Source organism: Elaeis guineensis, unplaced genomic scaffold (genome assembly GCF_000442705.2).
Source record: "Elaeis guineensis isolate ETL-2024a unplaced genomic scaffold, EG11 Super_Scaffold_1000033, whole genome shotgun sequence".
Lineage (NCBI taxonomy): Eukaryota > Viridiplantae > Streptophyta > Magnoliopsida > Arecales > Arecaceae > Elaeis > Elaeis guineensis.
In genome coordinates, this window is record NW_027332424.1 from 8,227,861 (window position 1) to 8,250,607 (window position 22,747).

The 22,747-nt window shown below is 34.7% G+C and overlaps 1 long non-coding RNA gene across 2 annotated transcripts; it reads right to left on the minus strand.

Moving 5' to 3' along the window:
• Positions 1 to 5,792: 5,792 nt before the first annotated feature.
• LOC140854528 (uncharacterized) lies at positions 5,793 to 11,417 on the minus strand. 2 transcript variants are annotated; one of them, XR_012137735.1, is made up of 3 exons: positions 11,024 to 11,417; positions 6,033 to 6,325; positions 5,793 to 5,937 (listed from the first exon to the last, which is right to left on the minus strand). It is a non-coding gene; the product is annotated as an uncharacterized lncRNA (long non-coding RNA). The 2 variants fall into 2 exon arrangements; XR_012137736.1 differs by having other exon boundaries at positions 6,033 to 6,880.
• Positions 11,418 to 22,747: the final 11,330 nt, after the last annotated feature.

Consider the following 22,747-nt stretch of genomic DNA (forward strand, 5'->3'; position numbering starts at 1 on the left):
CAATAATAGTCAACTTCTCAACTAGAAGTAATATCATAGTATTATTCTCACATCGAATTTGAACTTACGATTCACTTGAATAACCAACGATCAAATTAATAACCACAATGCACAATAAAATTTTATGTCAATCCTTTTGTAATTACTTTCAATCAAAATCTAACTAATCATATCATGATCAATAGATCATCCATCATATTTCAAATTCTATATGTCATAATCTCTTGTGATCTTTTCAACATAATCTCAATATTTAACCAAAAGTTCATAAAGATTTCTCCCACTACAATCATCAAAGATCTACACCATAATGTCCTTAGTGTCTATCCACTTACACCCATTCTATATCTGATTCTATGTTTCATAATTTATCCACTTATGCTCTAATACCACTTTAATTGTCATGCCCCCGATCCGAGATTGTGAATCGAGGGTCATGGCAACCACCACATACTCATAGAAAACTCTTTCCATAAGCATGCAAGGCATCTTATCATGCTATCCTAAAACAACAGTGGAATAATTAGTCAATAATTTAAATCTAAAAACATAATGATCTAAATTTCTTCTTTAATATCTCAATAATTCAACAATGATTCCTAGATTTTACACCAAATTTAATAAGACTTTCAACCTAAAATAAAAGTATGGAGATTCTGCTTCTGATCACTCTTCCATTCATATCTTGTATCATCTTAATTCCTCAATATCTATAAAAATAGTAAAATAAGAGGTAATGAGCTAGACAGCCCAGTTAGCAATGATCACTTCTCAACAGATTTCATCAGGCATTTAAGTAAATAATTATTTATAAAAATAAGCATATAGAGTTCATTAATTCGAAATCAATTTCAATTATGCAACATAATTCATGCCAAATTTATTTTTTTTTTGAAAATTTAAGTTTCTTTCGAGATTTTAATTTCTTTCGTTCTTAAATTTTTTTCATCAACCATGAGCTATGACCATATTTTTTCTGTGGCAGGATCATAACACCGCGTATCTTCTTGCGGTGAGCTGCGAATCATCTGGCAGCAAAGTCCTTCGAAACTGCTGGTCTCTCTGACGGTTATCACTGGTCTCTCTGAGGACGTAAATTCTTAGGACAAATCAATTGTCAATGTATATGCCCCCATTGGTGGGGTCCTTTACATAGTTGGTTGTCAATTCATATTGTTCTTATATCAGAATTTTTCATAAATCATATTTCATATTCTAATTTCGATAATAAAATATATAATCATGTAGTATCGAAATTAATCAATATAATACATCATGGAATCAATATGTTCAATCATACTTCATCATAACATTTCAAATAAGATATTTTCATAATAAAATATTATTCATCCAATTCATGCATCGTTTCATAAATCATGTCAGAAAAATATATTATAATTTATCGATAAATCTAGAAAAAGTAAAACATTACTTACCTCGAACGTATTCCAATAAATTCACATAATTCTATAAATTTCTTTCAAAAATTTTATTCGTAGATTATATCGCGATATCCCATGATCAAACATCCACAATCCTATACAAAATCAATTTCAATAATTAGAAAGAATACGAATACAATATTTCAACGGTTTAGATTGGGTCCGATCATCTAATTTTATCTAATCAAAATCTAATTAGGATCTAAACGATCCAAAGTTTGACTATCAGATCAAATCGGATTCGAAGTGATAGGATCGAGGTTTCTTCATCGATTTCACAAAATCAAGTAGAGAGAGACAATTAGAGGAGAGAGAATTCATGAGGTATAATTTGAATTGATCAGGTGACACAATCCAACATTACGATTGGTCCAATATCTCGATTGGTGAAATCAACATGATCAAATCAAGTCATGACTAGATCGGATCATGGATGATCAAATCTAAAGATTCATGGTCTGATCAAGGTGGGTGCCAATACACTATCCAACAATCATAGATCAAGATTCTTCATCAGATCAAAAATATTAAAAAAATTTTCTCATTGATAAATCAATCAAGAGAGAGAAATCGATCGACAGAGAAATGGCTTTAGAGAGAAAAAATTTAGAGAGAGAAAATTCTTCTTGGACTATTCAGACGATATGATTCAATAAATCCGATCGATCAGATCAAATTATGCTGAAATTATCATGTAGATAATTTAATAAAATTATAGAAATTAAAATCTAAAAATACCTAATTTGATCAAAGTGGGTGCCGGTGTACCGTCCGGCGATCACAGATCAAAAAACCCATCACTAAGATCTTTAAATTCATCATCATTCTTCTCAAAATTTTAAAAGATCTTAGAAGAGAGAAATAACTTAGAGAGAGAAAGTAGAGAGAGAAATTCCAATTCTAGAGAGAGAAAATACTAGTTCAGGCTGAAGGGAGAGAGGAAAGAGAGAGAAACTCTCTTTTTCATATTTTATTATTTATATCATTATTTATTAATTAATTTATTTTATTTTTTTTTCTTCTTTTCTTTTTTTTTTTCTTTTTCTTTACAGAAGATAGAGGAGAAAAAATCCTATTTATTATTATTATATTATTATTATTTTATTTTTCTTCTTCTTTTTCTTTTTTTTCTTTTTCCTTTTTTTTTTTCTTTTTCTTTTTTCTTTTCTTTTTTTCTTTTTCTTTTCTTTTTCTTTTCTTTTCCTTCTTCTTCTTCTCTTTCTTTTCTTCTTCTCGGGCTTCCTTGGGCCGAAATAGGGGACTGGCAAGTCCCCTCCTTTTGAGTTTCGATCGGCAGCACAGCCGGTGTGGGGTGGCCATCGACAGGAGGGGGGCGGCCCAACGATAAGAGGAGGGCCAAACCGGTGGTCGGCGATGACCACCGGCGTCGGAAATCAATGAAAAATGGGCAAAAATAGAGGTTCTTCCGCAACAAAATCCGGCGATTCTGATCGCCGGCGAGCATGCACACAGGCATAGGAAGGAAAAGGGAGAAGAGAGGAAGGGGAGGAGGCTTACCTCTGACACCGGCGAGGCTTTTTCGGTGAGCAATTGGACGGCACAGGGACAGGTCTCCGTGGTGGTTTTCCGACGATTGCCGCTGACTGGATCTCGGATCTTTGGTGGAAGGGAGAGAGGAGGGTTCTCCTCCTTAAATAGAGCCAGAGGGGGGCTCCTTCCGACTTCGATTGGGAGCCGACGAGAGGAGGAAGAAGACTCCTTTCGAGAGTTTTTCTCCTCTATTTTTCTTCTTTTTTTTTCGTTTGGGCTTTGTGGGCTGGAATTTGTTACTCGGGCTGGGCCATCGCAGCTATGGTGCCATTGTCTTTGCAGTACTGTGTTAGGGCATGACAATCAGTTCTACAACTAACATTAGAGCCAAAATTCATCCTATACATCTATAGCACACTCAGCCTCCATTGATTGATTACTCAGAATCTTTCTAGTAAATTGAATAAGAATACACCATCGACTCGTTACTCAGAATCCCCTTTAAAGATCAAGAACAAATCCTTAGTCCTTCTCAAGTACTTAAAAATATTCTTCATAGCTATCCAGTGCTCCTCATCTGGATTCAACTAATACCTATTCGTGACACTCATAGTAAGGGCAATATCAGATCGAGTACATAGCATGATGTACATGAGGCTTCCTATGGCCAAGGTGTATAGAATCCTACTCATGCACTGAATCTTCTTAGATGTGGTCGGACACATCATCTTGGAGAGATAAATACCATGCCTGAGAGGTAAAAGACCTCTTTTGGAGTTTTCCATGCTGAACCTCTTCAGCACCTTCTATGTACAACTTTTATGATAGGCCAAGCATCCATTTAGGTCTATCCTTATAGACCTTTATTCCAAAAATATAGGATGCTTCTCCTAAATCTTTCATAGAGAATTCCTTGGACAACCATCTTTTAACCATAGTCAGCATGGGAATGTCATTCTCAATAAGAAGAATATCATCCACGTACAATACGAGGAAAGTGATCACACTCCCACTGACCCTCTTGTATACACAAAGTTCTTTTTCATTTTTGATGAAATCAAATGATTTGATTGTCTTATCAAAATGATGATTCCAACTTTGAGAAGCTTGCTTCAATCCGTGTATGGATCTTTGCAACTTGCTGACTCTGTGATCACCATCACCGAACGTGAAACCCATAGGCTACTCCATATAGATATCTTTCTTAAGATATCCATTCAGGAAGGCAGTTTTCACATCCATCTGTCAGATTTCATAATCATAGTAAGCTGCAATAGCAAGTAAAGTGCGGATGAATTTTAGCATGGCTATGGGTGAAAAAGTTTTTTGATAGTCAATGCCTTCATGCTGACTATAACCTTTAGCTACAAGCCAAGTTTTATAGGTCTCTATCTTACCATCGGCACCTATATTTCTTTTGTAGATCCATTTACATCCAATAGGTACAATGGTCTCAGGTGGATCCACTAAAGTCTAGACTTGGTTCGAATGCATTGAGTCAATTTCTGACTTCATTCTATCTAACCATTTCTCAAAATCGATGTCAGACATCACCTCATCAAAGATATTAGGGTCATCAGTATGATCCCAATCTCCCATAAGAAATATTTTCTTCACTTCCTCTGTAAACATACCCATGTACCTTTCAGTCAGAAGACCCTGCTAGATCTATGAGGTGGTAGAGGAACATCAACTACTGGCTCATGAATTACAGGTTCCTGAGGATCTATAGCTCTGGGCTCTTCAGAGACTTTCTCTTCGAGCTCCACTAACCTCCCACTGCCACCGTCCTGGATAAACTATTTTTTTAAAAATATGATATTTCGACTCACAATCACATTGTGATCTTATGAAAAGTAGAAGTAGTATCCCATAAATTCTTTTGGATATCCTATAAAGTGAGATATAATAGATCTATCCTCCAAATTCTCCACCATCTGTCTCTTGACATAGGTCGGACATCCTCAAGTCTTAAGATAACCCAGACTCGACTTCTTACTGAACCATATCTCATACGGTGTGGTAGGAATGAACTTTGAAGGAACCCTATTCAACAAGTGAATGGTAGTTAACAAGGCATGTCTCTAAAGAAATAATGGTAGATCAGTGAAGCTCATCATGGACCAGACCATATTTAATAGTCCTATTTCTCCTTTCGAATACCCCGTAAGCTAAGGTGTTCTAGGAGGGGTGCACTGAGAGACTATACCATTGTCCTTAAGATATCTCAAAAATTTCTGACTAAGGTATTCACCTCCTCGATCAGATCGAAGAACCTTAACGGACTTACTTCATGCCTGAATTCTTTGACCTTTTCAAAGGCTTCAGACTTATATTTCATTAGATATGCATACCCGTACATAGACAAATTATCGATAAAAGTAATGAAGTAGGTGTAACTACCCCTGACCAGCACATCAAATGGCCCACACACGTCGGTGTGTATCAGGGCAAGTAACTCTGTGACCCTTTCCCTATGTCCTACAAAGTGTAACTTAGCCATTTTTTCTTGAAGGCAAGATTCACAAACTGGATATGACTCTGGGTAAAGAGAGCCAAAGATACCATTCTTTTTCAGTTTGTTTATCCTGTCCTCTCCAATATGGCCTAGTCTGTGGTACCACAAGTACTTTTCGTTAATTTCATCTCTGGGTCTCTTTTGACCTATGGCACTCATTATTTGCTCGTTTAGGTTCACATTCGCATCAACATGCAAGTGATAAAGACTATCAATTAAAAGACTTCATGTAAATAATTTATTTTATAAATAAATGGAACAAAATTTCTTATTGAAACTAATTTCAAAACCTTCTTGTGCTAGCACAGATACGAAAATTAAATTCTAACTAGCTACAGGAATATAATAACAATCTTTTAAATCTAATTTAATGCCAGATGATAATTGAAGAGGATAAGTGCCAACGGCCTCTGCAGCAACTTTTGCTCCATTGCCGATCAGAAGGATCATGTCACCTTTCTTCAACCTCCTACTTTCTATCAGACCCTGCATTGAGGTACATATATGAGCACTCGAGCCAGAGTCCAATACCTAACTAGAAGTATAAGAAATCATAAGGTTAGATTCTATTACGAACATACCTTTGAAAAGTTTATCACCCTTTTTGGTCTTTAGGCTCTCCAGGTATTTAGGACAGTTCTTCCTCCGATGGCCTTCAGCATGACAGTGGAAATACTTTTCCTTTGCCTCAGCCGCCTTTGGACCATCCTTCTTCGTCTTGCTCTCTTTCTTTTTCTTCTTTACGGATTTAGCCTTTTTCCTTCCAACAGACTTTCTCTTGGAAGAAGAAGTCCGCTTTACAGTAAGAACAGAACCCCTTGAACTCTTCAAGGTACCCACCATTGTGACCAACATGTTGACAAGTTCGAGAATACTGCAGTCAAGTTTGCTCATATAAAAATTCATGATGAATTGACTATATGAACTAATAAGGGATTGAAGGATCAGATCCATCTACAATTTCTTTTGCATATCTAGCTTGAGCTTCTTAAGCTCCTCAATATCCTTGATCACTATGATACAGTGCTCATGGACAGACTGTCCTTCGTGTATCTTCATGTTGAAGAGTCTTTTGAATACTTCGAAGCGTGCAGTATGGTTTTGCTCACCATACAACTTTTGTAGGTGAGTAATCATGACCCAAGCAATGGGCATATGCTCGTGCTAGCTTTGCAACTCATTTGACATAGACGCCAGCACATAGCACTTAACTCGACTATCTTCATCCGTCTACTTCTCAAAAGCAGCTCTCTGCTCAATAATAGGATGGTTTGGCAATACAACGAGATCCTGATCAAAAACATGACTTAACTTTTCTGAGGTTAGGACAATCCTAAAGTTTTTAAGTCAGTCTTTAAAATTATTACCGATCAAATGATTGGTTTCAAGAATGCGAGCAAGAAGATTTGAGACTAACATGATGGTTTAACTGCAAGAGTAGAGATTCAAGTTAGATTTTTATACTTAATTTTTAATTTATTTTTAGAGACTTTAAGATGCAAATAATGACTCCCACTAATTTTTTGGATCCCTCCACTCCTCGGGAAGGACATGAAAACCCTAACTGACAAAGGATTCCTAGTGGGTGCTATGGTTCCACCAATGATATGCATCTCACCTAATAGTTATTGGTAACATGCACACCAATACGTGGGCAACTCTTTACCCAGATGCTTCACTAAGCATGTTGTAGCTACTTGATCTCTAAGTCATGTGAGCTCACCTAACAGTTATTGCCCACACTTCTTAGTTAAGCCCGACCCATCATTCACAAGCAAATGCAAGGCTGCCATTGGGTCCTTCACCTAACAGTTATTGGGTCCAACCCCATCCTTACCCTGGAGTAACTCTTTGCTAATAGAGTGATTGCGTGTTTCCGATGCAACTGAACTACTGTAACCAATCGAGAACAATCAACACTGGTAACATGCTCGCACATCTACAACGATAGAAGACCTATAGACTTAATATTTGTGAGAAGATTTGGCTTTAGGTCTTATCTAATCAGTCATCATATGACTGATCTAACTAGCATGGGCTAAACCAAAATGCTAAGCAACTTAATTTAAGACCCAATCTTTCAAATTGATCAGATAAATAGAGAATGATGGGGGTCCCCCTATTGCCTTTTTTAGACACCAATGAATTGATCAAGTCAGCTAATGAAACTAATTAAATAATCATATCTCATTAACTTGCCTTAGACAACCAATAAGTCGATTGATTAGAATTGGTTAGCTCAAGCGAGTCGGGCTCAAACCAACGAGCCAAATTAGATCCTTATGTTAATCGATTCTACATATGGGACTCAATCGATTTGATTAACAATAATTGTATGATTATTAACTTAATTAATCTAACTCAATTCAATAATTGACTCAATTTGATCGATTACTTAATCAAATTAGACCCATATGACTCAAATCAAAGACCTTAGATGTAATCCTATTACATGACCTAATTTTTTTTAATTTTTTCATGACCAAAACCCTCATGCATAAATATAAATTTTAGATTTTAAAATTATATTTTGAATCTAAATTCATTGCATAAAAGTAAGTTTTAAAATATAAAAATAATTTTCAAATTTTGGTATACAAACATATATCATATATATGCATATAAAATCAGATCTAAACAAAATTTCAGATCTAAGCATGACATCATATATCTCATATACTAATCATGGATTAGATTAAAAATAAATTTATGATCTAAATATATAATCATATATCATATATATGAATCAAAATTTAGATCATAAAAAAATTTTAGATTTTATGCATACATCTATGTATCACATGAACACGATCAAAATTCAGATCTTTGCATGCAATAGCATATCAACTATATGTTCTAAAATTAAATCTAAAATCAAATTTTAGATTTAAAGATCTATCCATATATCTTATATATTATAAAAAAATTAATTTTAATTTTTTTTCAAAAATATGTATATCAAAATTCAGCATATGAAAACTCGTGGCCCTGATACCACTGTTAGAATTTGAGATTTGAAGCATGCATGTGTGTTTCAAAACTTAATTTTTTTAAACACTGTAGTGAAGAATAAGATTAAAGCAATTTTAATATAAATTTTGCATACATAAAATATAAAACCACATAGATTTATTTCATATGTTGAAATTGATATATGCTGAAATTTAGATTGTGATCAAATCACATACCTATTTCACAATTTCTTTCTTCAAATCTGGATCTAGAAGAAATGAGGCTCTCTGTAAGGCACATAAGTATTTGACCTCTATAAGTATCCACTTAGGATCAGCCTGGAATAGCCCTCTAAGATCTAAATTTTGATTCTCTAAAATTCAGTCTGCTGAATCTAAACGAAGCCTGGATTGCGATCAATGTTTGATCTTTCTCTTTGATCCTTTTCTTCTCCTCTTCTCTAGAGTTTCTCTTTGCTATGTACTGCTACTAGATACTAGAAACTAGCAAGAAAGAGGTACCCAAACTCTTTTGGGCATGGAACTTCTTGGGATGCGCATCTCAAGGAAGGGGTGTATAGAACATCGAAGAGAAGAGAAAAGGGAGAAGAAGAGAGGGCATGGGGAGAGCCTTTGGGTGTGAGGGGCTGCTGATTTTGATGCTCTAGAGATCTTAGAGAAGGTCCCTTTAAATAGGTATAAGGATTGAATCCTATTCAATTTCATAATACAAGTCCTACTTGCATTAGGATTCTTATTAACTTAAGTTATCTAACTTACATTAGGAAGCCCATTAGGCACCAACTATTGGAGCCCTTGCACCCATAATTAGATACCCTCTTTTGCACCCAAGAGACATCCCATATGAAAATCAAAGGTCCTCTAATCAATGAATATGCCCAAATTGAATAATTCAAAATGGCACCCCATAATAACTATCAAGGAGATTCATAAGAGACTTGCATCCTTAATTTATGTGATTTATAACCTTAGACACCCAATAATTGAAGTCTCATAAATCTTATTTATGTAGGTAATCAGTAGATAATTAAGTTAGAATTAACTTATCAAATAAGTAGTCTTAACTGAAAGAGAAATTAGGTTCAACTATGTGCTAGCAAGGTTACCATGAACCCAATGGATTTTTCTAAACCCAATTGACACTTCATAAGCTCAATTACTAATTTCAGGCATGATCCCTTTATTGTGTGACCTCATAGGTTCAATTCTATCTAGTAGTGAGATATACAATGATCTCTATCATTGTATCATTGAAACTCTTTTCAATGGATCAAAATAATTTCACTCTAACTCAATCAAAGATTGTTGATCCAAAATAACCCTAGTGAGCTCTCACAATCTATCAGAGACACCTAACAGTATGTAGTGGCAACCCAGTAGAATTGAAATGAATCTCTAAGTGTAGTTAACGTATGATTCAGTTCTTCTATTATAAGTCCCGACTAGATGGCAGGTCATGGATAAATCATCAAACCTCAACATCAGTCATATAATAGATTCGATTAGCGCAAGTCCAGATGTGATATTTATGGAAACTCTTTTTCATCAATCACTCTACTGTGGCCATAGATTCATGGACTTAGCTTCTCAAATCCCATAGGACTACTCCTCTCTATCAAGATGATAGATCCTATCTTGATGTGCACCCTACTCCTATAGTGGATCAACTGTCACCAATATCCACTACAAGAGCTCATTGAGATCTATATTTATATGTCAATCAAACTTCAGTAGTCTCACTGTGAGTAACAGTACTATCTCAAATTAAAAGACTGGTCACACAACTAAAGCATCAAGACAATCACTAACGATTGAATAGAAATTCAAGTGATCTCTCATATGGTCACGTTCAGTGCTAGTTGTTCTCTAACAATCACCTGCACTTATCATCTTGTGTCTCTACAAAGTAGATTAGAGATCCATCTATCTCGAAGGAAGTGATTTGTACGTCAATCTATCTAAATCTATGACTATCCTCATGATGATCCTATGATCGAGAGTCTTTAGAAATTAAATACATGTCTCTAATTCTCAATACCTTGACAATATATATCGAAACTAATTTCGTGGATGATTCAAGAACACATTATCCTTGAATGAAAAAGAATTTACCCTTTTATTGATTATATCAATATATTAAGTATAAAATTATGCCCTAGATTAATTACAATGTGTCAGCCATATTGGCTTCTAGGACATACATCTAACACCTTTTAGATCTATCTTTATAGACCTTTATTCTAAGAGTATAGGATGCTTCCCCTAGATCTTTCATGGAGAATTCTTTGGACAACCATCATTTGGCAGTGGTCAACTTGAGAATATTATTTTCAATGAGAAGAATATCATCCACATATAATATGAGGAATGTTATTGTGCTCCCACTGACCTTTTTGTATACACAAGGTTCTGTTGGAATTTTCATGTCAGGGCATGCATGTGTGTTTCAAAAATTTATTTTCTAAACACCACAGTGAAATAAAAAATTAACACTCTTTTTAATCCAAATCATGCATGCATACAATATAAACCACAAGGATCTACTTCATATGCTGAAATTGAACATATGCTAAAATTTAATATGTGATTGAATCACATACCTGTTTCGTAATTTTTTTCTTCAGATCTAGATCTAAAAAAGAAGAGGCTCTCTCTCAACTATGAAGTACCTGGCCTCTATGGATATCCACTTAGGATTAGCCTAGAACAGCCCTCTTTAAATTAATTTTTTTTATTCAAGAAAAATCAGCCTGTGAATCTGAACAATGCCTGGATCGCGATCAACTCTTTGATCTTTTTCTTGATCTTCTTCTTTTTTTCTTTTCTTATCTTTCTTCCCTTGAATATGCTACTACCAGGCACTAGGAATCAGCACTCAAAGGAGATACCCAAAGCCCTTATGGGCATGAAGAAGTGGGATGCCCAAGGGTAGGGCGTGTGGACATCCAAGGGGAGGAGAAGGGAGGGCATGGGGGCACTCTAAGAGAGGGCGTGGGATGCTGGTTGTGATGCCTAGGGACCTTAGGGGATGCTCTTTTAAATAGACATAAAGATTGAATCCTATTCAATCTCATAATACAAGTCCTACTTGTATTAGGTTTCCTAATAACTTAAGTTATTCAACTTTCATTAGGAGACCTATTAGGCGCCAACTCTTGAAGCCCTTACACCCACTAAATCATATCCCAAAATGTACCCAAGGGATGTCCTAATAAGGATTCACATGCCCTCTAAAGCATGGTCATGCCCAACTTGATCAAATCAAGATGGCACCCCAACTTAACTATTAAGAAAATTAATTAGGGACTTGCATCCTTAATTCATTTGATCCAAAACCTTACACACCTAACAATTAGAGTCCAATAAATCTAATTCATTTAGATTATTAGCAGATAATTTAGTTTAAATTATCTTATCAAATAAAAAATTCAAACATAAAGAAAAAATTAGATCCAACCATGTGCTAGCAAGGTTATCTTGAATCCAATCAGATTTCTCTAAACCCAATTGATACTTCATAAGTCTAATTATTTACTCCAAGTCTAATCTCTTTATTGTGTGATCCTATAGGTTCAATTCTATCTAGTAGTGAGATATACAATAATCTCTGTCAAAGTATCATTGAAACTCTTTTCAATGGATCGAAACAGTTTCAGTCTAACTCATCAAGGATTGTCGATCCAAAATAATCTTAGTGAGCTCTCACAATCCATCAGTGACACCTAGCAGTATGTAGTGGCAATCCAGTAGAACTAAAAAGAATCTCAAAGTATAGTTAATGTGTGATTCAATCCCTCCATCATGAGTCCTGACTAGATGGTAGGTTATGGATAAATTATCAAACCTCAACATCAGTCATATGATAGATTCGATCAGCTCAAGTCCAATTACGATTCTTATGAAAAATCTTTTTCATCAATTACACTACTGTAGCCACTGAAAAAATGGTGCCCTACAAGCCAATTGCATGGGGATACGAAGAAACTTTTCTGTGTTATCTTCCTACTTATTTGCATGACATTAGTTATTTTATTTATGAAGTATTATATTTTATCATTTGCTGCATCATATTTTTATGATAAATCTCATAGATTAGGATAATAATTTTAAGGCCATGATGAGATCATACTAGTGAGACCTAAAATCTTGATAGCTCCAATCTAAAATATTTTTGATCGTTGGATCATCAAGTTGGAGATCGATGATACCGATAAGACTGGTACATCCTATGTATGCTCGATGGAGAGGATGGTTGATCTCACAGTCACTTATGTGGTGACACTAATACAAGGATATAGGTGCTCATTAGAGAATGAGTTCATTGAATTGATCCACAGGAAGAACATCTGATGGAGCCTTACAGTATGTCGACAGATGGTTCTCCAGTGAAAGTGGTGCAACTGATCCATTGACCTGAGATCACCATGGTACCTTATGTACATTGATCCTTACTTTGATTTATTCTCTAGCATGCCACTTTGAGATGTATGCAGAATATTCTGGGTATGATAAAGTATGCATGGAGATTGTGAGTGGTCAATAAGAAATCGATCACTCCTTGTAAGAGGAGAAAATATCCTATGTGATCTTATAGAATGATGACTCTGAGAGTCTCTGGCCAGAGTAGGGATGAACAGTAGAAAAGATTTCTACTGGTTCATCAATCGAGTCATCATCATTAAATCAAGATACATATGGATAGATATTTGAGCTCGACATGATTTCATGCCCATGGCCTATTTGGGATATTGTATGATCGAAGGATTGAATTTCACGGTAACTCATTATGGAAGGATAATTTTGATATTTTTATCAAATTTTAAATCTTTTGGGTAGTCATGATATGTTGCTAGACATCAATCTTGACTTATGGACTCACCAGAATTAAAAGAGTTTAATTCAAGAATTAATTAGGAAGAGTCCTAGTTGATTGGGACTCTTGAGTTGATCTAATCTAATCAGATTATGGTTACGTCGAGAGTTTTGATCAACTGCTAGTTAGATTTGGAATCTAATAGATCACACACAATAGAGATTTGGTCTTGATCCAATCTATTTGAATTTATTATTAATTCAATGGGTTAATTAAATTTCTAGCACATGAATTAATCCAAGTTTCCAATTGGGTTCAATGCAAATGTGTTTGTGCTAACCCTTGATTTGTTGTCTTGACCTAATATGATTGGGTTTGGACCTATATTTAAATAGATGGCTGATCTAATTTTTATGGAAGTGTTTCATATCAGATCAACCTCCTCCATGCCAAATACCACACACCAAGAAAAAATGCCGCCCCATTTATTTTTGGGCGTTAAGAGGAGTCCTTCTCTTCCACTCCTCTTAAATTTCTTACCATTTATTCCACTCATTTCTTAATTCCTCATGTCATGAGATGGCTCTTGGGATTATGGGCATAGAATAGAAGGAAGAGTCCTTCTTTGGTAAGGAATTCATATGCCAAAATTCATTAAAGGATGCCGCATATTTTGGATGATATGGAAGAGTCCTTAATGTCATGGACTCTTTGGTTTCTCACTCCATTCCCTTTCCCATACGCCAAGAGTTGGCATTATATCTTTTTTTAGTAGAGAAAGAGTCCTTCTACTGGTAAATCACTTCATATTCTATGCCATCCCCTTGTATTCCATGCTAAAAATTTATTTTTGGCATGTAAGAGTTAAGGGATGCCAAGAGTTGGCGTCCCATGGAGTCACCCCACCTTTCTTATAAAAGGGGGGCGCTACACCCAGGTTCCACATTGAATTTGGGCTATAGATAGGCATGAGAATGAGGAGAAAAAGAGAGGAAAAATTTAGCATAAAGACAAAGAAAAGAGAGAAAGAAAAATAGAAATGAAGGGATGAGAGAAAATGGAAAGCATGAGATGCTTGTCCAAAAATCAGATTATTTATGTGTTGAACATCAAATCTGATTTTTGTGTAGTGAGATCATTTGAGAAAAAGTTTCTAGAGTGGTCCTAGTGAAGGTCTCAAAGGTATATAAGCAATGGTACAATCCGTTCTTGCAAAGGACGATCGACAGCAAGCTTGCGAAGAAGGCTGCAGCACTATGTCAAGTTGGGAAGGGCCCTGAATAGCCTTGTATGGATCACCATTGGAGGGCTTCTACTTTGGAGCTTTGTGGGAATCTCAAGATTACCAGTTCATGGGCTTCATTGTGGTATATGACATCTAATCCTTTGCCGTTATACATGCTTATTTAATTTGATTGCAATCATCAAGGTGTTTTTAGGGCTTTTTTATTCTGGTAGTCTAGTTTAAATGTTAAACTTGTTTTCAATTATTGAATGTATGTAAAAATTTTTAAAATTTATATTTTACTGTATCATTGAAACTCAATAGTGGTATCAGAGCCACCATTGATTGATTCAATAAAATTTTATATTATTACTGTGATATGGATTAGATCTAGTTTATATTATGTCAAAATTAAATTTTCTGATTGATGTTCAATTGATATTTATGATGCACTTTTATTAATGATAAATGTTATCAATCCATGATCAAATCTCAGATATAAAATTTCATAGTCTTTAGACTTGTGAGATAAGTTTAAGTTAGATCTCATGATCTAATTTTTGATGGAATTGAAATCCAGTGCATGTAATGCGCGTAGCCTTGGAATGATATATATGAATGTACATTGCCAAGAGTTAGGGTTCTTGCATTTGATACATCTATGTAAGATCCAAGGACTGACCACCATGTTATTGGGCACTCACCTTTGTAGGTCGACTATTTTGGTTGTTGCCCGAGGTATATGTGGAGCCAAAAAAATTTGGTCATGAAAAAGAAGCATCTGACATAGATTAAGATTTTTGTCGATGGATTTATTTAACTATAATTCATTGTTCTAATGTGATTAGAATTAATGATTATAGATTAAATCAAATTTATGGTTCTAATTTGATTAGAAAGAATATTTAATTTAGGTTGATCAAATTATCATTTATCTAATTTGATTAAGATTTGAGTCATGGTTGACTGAATCTATGCTAACCTAATTAGATTAGTGTTAACCTAGAATTGATCAACTCAACTCAAAAGGATGACAAATGATTAACTTAAAATTATGAATTGGGTCAAGTGTTGAACCCGAATAAAAAATTCTAGATGGGCCTTATGCCCAAATATTTCAACACTCCATTGACATATTTATGAATGATATCGCCATTAAAATAACATGATTTGTTTGTTGTTATGTTTTATAATTGTTATAAAAATGCATGTTATGGACTATGGAACATCCATGTGATGGATGTATGCATGAATGCTTCCTATAGGCTAATTATATAAATACATCTGCAAGAGTTGCAAAAGAGGCTGGGTGCCCCTAATGCATTGTATTATCAGCTAAACTTTTCTTTTGTATGTTTCCAACTATTGATTAAAATTTTTTACATGTTGATGTAAAATTATAGAAAAAAGATTATTTAAGAATAGATAGAAATTATATCTTTCTATTTTCAAATAAAAATCAAGCATTCATGATTGTCTTCATGAAGATGAAGACTGGACTACCAGTCATTTGTAGAGCAAAGGCGCATTAAGATTGACCATGAGATGGTTCAATCTAGGATGCACCTAAAGTTCGACCCATATATCATCCTATGATTTGGATGATTTTTCAAAAGTTCATAACCATTAGAATTCCTTTTTATGCTCTTATATGCTGATAGTTAGAATTAGAATTAAATTGCATATGATGTATTTTTTATATATGTTTTGGATGTGCATGAAATCTAAGTCCCTTGTTTAAATTATGTTAAGTCAAAATGGTGAAGTGTTAAGAACACTACCCATGCCTTCCTTTATGCCAAGCCAGTATTATGTCAAGAACTATAGTAGGTTTGTTGTGCTATCCACAAGACTTGCTGTGGGGATTGATTTGATACTATCTTGATACATAATGGAGCTAATGGTATTTAGCTCATACTTAGTCAATAGAATATGTCAAAAACTATAGTAAATTTGTTGTGCTATCCACAAGACTTGTTATAGGGATTGATATGATGTTGACTAAGTGATGCTTATGGTATATTCTGGTAGTACTGCCTTGTTGTGCTATCCACAAGGATAGTATTATTCAAATATGGCCATATAAGATTGAAGAGTATGATTTAACTAAAATACTATAGCTTGTTATACTATCCACAAGACTATAAGTATTTTAGAGGCAAAAGTTATGTTGAGAGTTGTATGAGATGCAATTGATAAATAGTTACCTACCTTTGAACTCATAGGAGCTTGTTGTTCTATCCACAAGGCTTTTTATGAGGAATTGGGATCTCAACCTTACTAAAAAACTAGATGATATGTTTTCTCGATTTCATACTTGAGGGCTATGAAATTTGTTAAAATAGTGAGAGATACATTTAAATAAAAATCTCATCTAAATTATGCATGTCATCATGAGTAGTCCTTTTTATGTTCTTATATATTCATCTGCATCTTCACTATCAATGCTTGATACTTTTAAAATTGACCGAACTTCATGAACTGGTTGAGAAACTTGAGAATAGTTCTCACATAGGGGATAGTCTCCTATTTTTTTGATTTTGATTTGTTCGGAGTTGATACTATAAAGAAGAAAAAATTACATATGAGATATGATGGGGATGACAGTATGACTGTCAAACGTATTCTGATTAACTTAATCATGTGATTAAGTCAATATTATGGATGGTGAGTTAATTCAGGATTCGATCCTGCTAACTCTCCCAAGTTCCTTCTTTAGCATCTTTCAGGAGAAGAAGGTGAAGATTGTCTTCACTATGGGTGTCTATTATCATTACAATAATGATGAGCACTAGAGATAAATTGCAAGAGTTATCTTGCAAATGTGAAGCAGTAACAGGATGCAAAAGTTGCATCTGCTAATGGTTTGTATATGATACAAACTAGTTAATCATTGAGTGTTTCAGCATTAAAATTTTGGGTATGTGATACCTCATATAGGTCTCTCTTATACAAAGTATTGCTGGACCTATAAAGCTGAAGAGAGGTGACTACATGCTTTTGGTATTGATGGATAGTCCATTCATGCTAAGGCTGTAGAAACCTATGTAACTTTCTAGCAAGATTTAGAAACTAATAGACTATTGTTATATGTCTAAATTTATCAAAAATATTATTTCAATTTTTTTATTATGGTAACATGATTTTGAAATTAATGTAAAGAGTAAAATTACTTTTCTTCTGATAAATTTTATGGCTATAGATTTATGATAATGGTCTTATATTTTTGTCACTGAATGATGTTATTCTTCATGTTGATGAGAACAAGAAAAGAATATGTGATGGTCACATATCTCTGACATTGCCAACTTGGCCAATTTTGTGAATCAAAGATAAACAAGTAACACAAAAAAGAGTTCTTTGATCCGTATGATTTTTGGATCATATAGAACTGTAAATCTTGTCTCATAGATAAAATGACCAAGATCCTATTTACTTGACGTAGGAAAAGGCAAGCAAGGTATTAGGTCTTGAATAAGTGAATGTTCGAAGACTAATGATATCTCGACCCAGAGATGGACACTTCATATGAGATATGGTATGTTCCTTAATATGCTTCACATATCTAGTTATCTCATTCTGAGAATATGTCCTAGAAATTGCTGCATGTGTTTTGAATTAAATACCGTCAAATCTATTATTAGTACTCCATATGAGATATGGAAAAGGCAAAAAGGCAGGTTGCCAGTTTATGTGAAAAGAGTTGATGTACATAAGTTTTGTGCTAGATCGAATTTTGTATAAGTTTATAGGTTATCCTAAGAGTAGTATGTGATACTATTTCTACCACTCTATTGGACAAAAAGTATTTTGTCTGTAGGTATACCACCTTTTAGGAAAAAAAAATTTCTAAGGAAGGGGTCAATGGGAGGATAATTGATCTTGAGAAGTTCAAAACCTATAAACTATCCTATCATAACTTGTGGAGTATCCACAAGTTGATCCTCAACTAGATGTATCTATTGATAAGGCATAACCATGACACACACCTCCTCACCGAAGGTCAATCTGAGTGTATAGTGTACTACTCAAAATATGGATTTTGTTATTGAGAATGATGATACACCATACATCATTGTGAATGATATTTTCTTGATCTATTCGGAGATCATCATGAGTAGAGACTCTGACAGATGCATGATATCCAAATTGAACTCCTTGTACATCAACAAAATATGGACTATGGTTGAAGCACCTGTGGGTATGACCCAACAGGTTGCTAACAGAAATGTCAATCCAGATTTTTGCTATTGCCAGACATTATTTAGAGAGTTTGTCTCTAGTGGGAGGACAAATCTATTTATGGATTATAGTAGGTATTGAGGAGTTGGTACTTCTACTTTTGATGAGATAGTCAAAATGTTTAACTTTATAAAAATATGGATGAACTGTGTGTGTGCAAGAAGATAAGTGGGAGTCCCACTAACTTCTTGGTTATGTATGTGGAAGACATACGGCATATTGGGAAGGTAGTCCCGATATTGCACTCGATCAATGACATGCTTATTATAAGAGTTTTCATGAAAAAAACTTGGGTGTAGCATCTAATATATTTGGCATCTATAGTGATAGATGTAATTAGATATTAGGCTTGTCCTAGTCTAGGTACATGAATTTTGTATTGAAAGGATTTAACATAAATAGATGTAAAGGAGTTTTCTTACCCATATACCAAGCCTGATGTGAATCATGCCTTATACATAATCATTGATTTCAGAAAGATCCATGATAGGATCTTTTGAAAATTGTGAAAAGCATTCTCAAAGTACTTGAGAAGTTCTAGAGGAGCAGTGAATTGAAAAAGTTCCAAACAGCAAACAATATTTGTTTCAGTTAATTGCTATGAGTAAAGATTGCTTAGGAAAGTCGCCTGATGAAAATGTTCATCACTAAGTTAGGTGTGGTCTCACCAGATACCCATGTACATCCTAGGTACTTTCACCTCATTCATGATTTGATCAGAAAATAAGTTAATATTAAGAACATCATAATGGATCAGCTCATTAAGCCTTTACACAGCAGTAGTGTGTTCGCCACCCTGATTGCATGGGCATCAAGTGTAGGGGCGATTGGCTTTAGTACAAGTAGGAGATTGAAAGAATAGTACCCTACAAGCCAATCACATGGAGATGTGAAAATTTTTTTTTATATTATCTTCCTACTCATTTGCATGACATTAGTTATTTTATTTATGAGGTATTATGTTTTATCATTTGCTGCATCATATTTTTATGATAAACCCTATAGATTAGGACAATGATTTTAGGGCCATGATGAGATCATACCAGTGAGAACTAAAATCTTGATAGTCTCAATCTAAAATATTTTTAATTATTGGATCATCGAGTCGGAGATCAATGATACCGGTAAGACTGGTACATCCTATGTATGCTCGATGGAGAAGATAGTTGATCTCATAATCACTTGTGAAGTGACACTAATACAAGGATGTAAGTGCTTATTAGAAAATGAGTTCACTGAATTGATCCATAGGAAGAATATCTGATAGAGTCTTACAGTATGTCGACAGATGGTTCTCTAGTGAGAGTGGTGCAAGTGATCCTTTGACTTGAGTCACCATGGTACCTTGTGTACATGGACCATTATTTTGGTTTATTCCTTAGCATGTCACTTTGAGATATGTGTGGGATATTCTAGGTATGGTGAAGTGTGCATTGAGGTTGTGAGTAGTCAATAAGGAATCAATCACTCCTTGTAGGAGGAGAGAACATCCTATGTGATCTCATAGGATGATGACTCTGAGAGTCTCTGGCTAGAGCAGGGATGGATCGTAAAAAAAGTTTCTACTGGTTCATCAATCGAGTCGTTATCATTAAATCATGATATATATGGATAGGTATTTGGGCTTGACATGATTCCATGCCCATGGCCTGTCTAGGACGTTGTGTGATCGAAGGATTAAATTACACAGTAACTCACCATGAAAGGATAATTTTGATATTTTTATCAAATTTCAAATCTTTCGGATAGTCATGATACATTGTTAGATATCAATCTTGACTTGTGGACTTGCCAAAATTAAAAAAGTTTAATTCAAAAATCAATTAGGAAGAGTTCTAATTGATTGTGACTCTTGAGCTGACATAATCTAATCAGATTATGGTTACGTCGAGAGTCTTGGTCTACTGCTGGCTAGATTTGGAACCCAATGGATCACACACAATAGGAATTTGGTCTTGATTCAATCTATTTGAATTTATTGTAAATCTAATGGGTTAATTAAAATGCTAGCACATGAATTAACCTAAGTTTCCAATTGGGTTTAGTACAGATGTGTTTGTGCTAACCCTTAACTTGTTGTCTTGACCTAACGTGATTCGGTTTGAACCTATATTTAAATAGGTAGCTGATCTAATTTTTATGAAAGTGTTTCATATCAAATCAACCTCCTCCATTTCAAATACCACATGCCAAGAAAAAATACCACCCCATTTATTTTTGGGCGTTAAGAGGAGTCGTCCTTCTATTCCACTCCTCTTAAATTTCTTACCATTTATTCCATATGTTTCTTAATTCCTCATGTCATGAGATAGCTCTTGGGATTATGGGCACAGAAGAGAAGGAAGAGTCCTTCTTTGGCAAGAAATTCACATGACAAAATTCATTGAGGGACACCACATATTTTGGATGATATGGAAGAGTCCTTAACGTCATGGACTCTTTGGTTTCTAACGCCATTTCCTTTCCCACATGCCAAGAGTTGGCATTATATTTTTTCTTAGTAGAGGAAGAGTCTTTCTACTGGTAAACCACTTCATATTCCACACCATCCCCTTGTATTCTATGCTAAAAATTTATTTTTGGCATGTAAGAGTTAAGGGATGCCAAGAGTTGGCATCCCATGGAGTCGCCCCATCTTTCCAATAAAAGGGGGAGCTACAACGAGGTTCCACATCAAATTTAGGTTGTAGATAGGCGTGAGAATGAGGAGAAAATAGATGAAAAATTTGGGATAAAGATAAAAAAAAGAGAGAAAGAAAAATAGAAAGGAAGGGATGAGAGAAAATGGAAAACATGAGATTCTTGTCCAAAAATCAGATTGTTCATGTGTTGAACATCAAATCTGATTTTTGTGTGGTGAGATCATTTGAGAAAAGATTTCTAAAGCGGTCATAGTAGAGGTCTCAAAAGCATACAAGTAGTGGTGCAATGAGTTCTTGCATAGGACGATCGGTAGCAAGCTTGCGAATAAAGCTGCAGCACTACGTCGAATTGGGAAGGGCTCTGAACAGTCCTGTATGGATCACCGTTGGAGGGCTTCTAATTTAAAGCCTTGTGGGGATCTCAAGATTACTAGTTTGTGGTCTTTATGTTGGTATATGACATTTGATCCCTTGCTGTTATACATGCTTATTTAATTTGATTGCAATCATCAAGGTGTTCTTAGGGCTTTTGTATTCTGATAGTCTAGTTTAAATGTTAAACTAATTTTCAATTATTGAATGTATGTAAAAATTTTTGAAATTTATATTTTGCTGCGTCATCGGCATCCAACAGCCATAAACTTTCAGACTTAGCCTCTCAAATCCTATAGGACTATCCTTTCTATCAAGATTGATAGATTCTATCTTGATGCGCACCCTATTCCTACAATAGACCAACTATCACCAACATCCACTATAAGGGCTCATTGAGATCGATGTTTATGTGTTAGTCAAACTCCAGCAACTTCACTGTTAGTAGTAGTACTATTTCAGATCAAAGGATCATTCACATAACTACAGCATCGAGACAATCACTGACGATCGAATAGAAATCCAAGTGATCTCTCATATGGTCATACTCAGTACTAGTTATTCTCTAACAACTATCCACCTCGTCGCTCAGTGTTTCTATACTATAGACTAGAGACTCATCTATCTCGAAGGAAGCGATCTGTGTGTCGGTCTATCCGGATCAATCACTATCCTCATGATGATACTATGATCGAGAGTATTTAGGAATTAATTATATCTCTCTAATTCTTAACTCTTTGAGAATATGTATCGAAAGTTAATTTCATGGATGATTCAAGGATATATCACACTTGAATGAAAAATAAATTTATCTTTTTATTGATCAAATCAATATATTAAGTACAAAATTATCTTATATTTATTATAATGTGTCAGCTATATTGGCTTCTAGGACATACATATAACAATCTCCTATTTGGACTAAAGCTAAGTGGCCACTAATCTAAGTCCCATCTTCTCAAGGTGGATTTTTATTTTCGACTGGCTCAATTACTTTGTCAGCAGATCTGCCACGTTGTCTGTGAAGTTT